Genomic DNA, 2,500 nt, shown 5'->3' with positions numbered 1-2,500 from the left:
ACTGAACTGCTGTCTTCACTGACTGTATGATGATCAACACAGCACCGTACTGACTGAACTGCTGTCTTCACTGACTGTATGATGATCAACACAGCACCGTACTGACTGAACTGCTGCCTTCACTGACTGTATGATGATCAACACAGCACTGTACTGAACTGCTGTCTTCACTGACTGTATGATGATCAACACAGCACCGTACTGACTGAACTGCTGTCTTCACTGACTGTATGATGATCAACACAGCACTGTACTGACTGAACTGCTGTCTTCACTGACTGTATGATGATCAACACAGCACTGTACTGACTGAACTGCTGTCTTCACTGACTGTATGATGATCAGCACAGCACTGCACTGACTGAACTGCTGTCTTCACTGACTGTATGATGATCAACACAGCACTGTACTGACTGAACTGCTGTCTTCACTGACTGTATGATGATCAACACAGCACTGTACTGACTGAACTGCTGTCTTCACTGACTGTATGATGATCAACACAGCACTGTACTGACTGAACTGCTGTCTTCACTGACTGTATGATGATCAACACAGCACTGTACTGACTGAACTGCTGTCTTCACTGACTGTATGATGATCAACACAGCACTGTACTGAACTGCTGTCTTCACTGACTGTATGATGATCAACACAGCACTGTACTGACTGAACTGCTGTCTTCACTGACTGTATGATGATCAACACAGCACTGACTGAACTGCTGTCTTCACTGACTGTATGATGATCAACACAGCACTGACTGAACTGCTGTCTTCACTGACTGTATGATGATCAACACAGCACTGTACTGACTGAACTGCTGTCTTCACTGACTGTATGATGATCAACACAGCACTGACTGAACTGCTGTCTTCACTGACTGTACGATGATCAACACAGCACTGTACTGACTGAAATGCTGTCTTCACTGACTGTACGATGATCAACACAGCACTGACTGAACTGCTGTCTTCACTGACTGTATGATGATCAACACAGCACTGTACTGACTGAACTGCTGTCTTCACTGACTGTATGATGATCAACACAGCACTGTACTGACTGAACTGCTGTCTTCACTGACTGTATGATGATCAACACAGCACTGTACTGACTGAACTGCTGTCTTCACTGACTGTATGATGATCAACACAGCACTGTACTGACTGAACTGCTGTCTTCACTGACTGTATGATGATCAACACAGCACTGACTGAACTGCTGTCTTCACTGACTGTACGATGATCAACACAGCACTGTACTGACTGAAATGCTGCCTTCACTGACTGTACGATGATCAACACAGCACTGACTGAACTGCTGTCTTCACTGACTGTATGATGATCAACACAGCACCGTACTGACTGAACTGCTGTCTTCACTGACTGTATGATGATCAGCACAGCACTGTACTGACTGAACTGCTGCCTTCACTGACTGTATGATGATCAGCACAGCCACAACACAGCACAGCACAGCAAGCACAGCACGACACGACACGACATGACGCGACACATAGCAAAGCAAAGCAATGCATCACAACACAACACAACATAGCACAGCACAGCACAGCACACCATGACACGACACGATACAACGCAACGCAAAGCAACATAGTACAGCACAACACAGCACAACACAACAGCACAACACTATGTAACGCAACGCAACACAACGAACACAGCACAGCACAGCACAGCACAGCACAGCACGACGCAACGCAACATAATACAGCACAACACAACACAACGCAACACGACACGACACAACAGCACAGCACTGCACAACAAAGCATAGCATAACACAGCAACGCAACGCAACGCAACGCAACGCAACGCAACGCAACGCAACACTTGACTCAGACCTGGGTTAGAGCAGATTGACGGCTGCTATTGGGCGCTCATCAGTCGTTTCCTGTGTCATTCAATCAGATTTCAGGCGCGTACACACACACACACACACACACACACACACACACACACACACACACACACACACACACACACACACACACACACACACACACACACATACACACACACACACACACTCAGACACACATTAACATTTCACGTGTATGACCGTTTTATTCACCCAGCGATGTAGGCAGCCATACTCCGTCATCGGGAATCGAACCCACGACCTTCGCGATGTCAGAACGGCGCTGTAACCAACTGAGTTGATGGGCCCCACGCTCAGCTCAGCTCAGTTCAAGAAATCCAAACTGATAACAAATCTGACAGGAACTGAAACAGCTTTGATTTGATTTTACGAGCGTTCTGTCTTTTCTGAGCACTGCGACAGAACTGGATAATTTACTCGTCTCCAAAACTAAATTGACCTTTGATTTGATTTTAGGAAGCGTTCTGTCGGTCTTTTTAGCAGCGTCAGAACCGGATGATTTACTCGTCTACAAAAATAAACTGACGATATGAAGTGAAAATGCTTCAAATTCATTAGGGAACGATATGATTTTCCTTGGTCTATCAAGGACCAG

At 46.0% G+C, this 2,500-nt stretch overlaps 1 protein-coding gene across 1 annotated transcript in view; it reads left to right on the top strand.

The window, feature by feature from the left end:
• LOC143276442 (ficolin-2-like) overlaps positions 1 to 2,500 on the top strand; it is a 9,072-nt gene that overhangs the window by 4,856 nt on the left and 1,716 nt on the right. The window lies entirely within an intron of this gene.

This window comes from Babylonia areolata, chromosome 32 (assembly GCF_041734735.1).
Source record: "Babylonia areolata isolate BAREFJ2019XMU chromosome 32, ASM4173473v1, whole genome shotgun sequence".
Lineage (NCBI taxonomy): Eukaryota > Metazoa > Mollusca > Gastropoda > Neogastropoda > Buccinidae > Babylonia > Babylonia areolata.
Note: the sequence above shows the minus strand (reverse complement) of the source record. Positions and strands in the feature narration are given on the sequence as shown.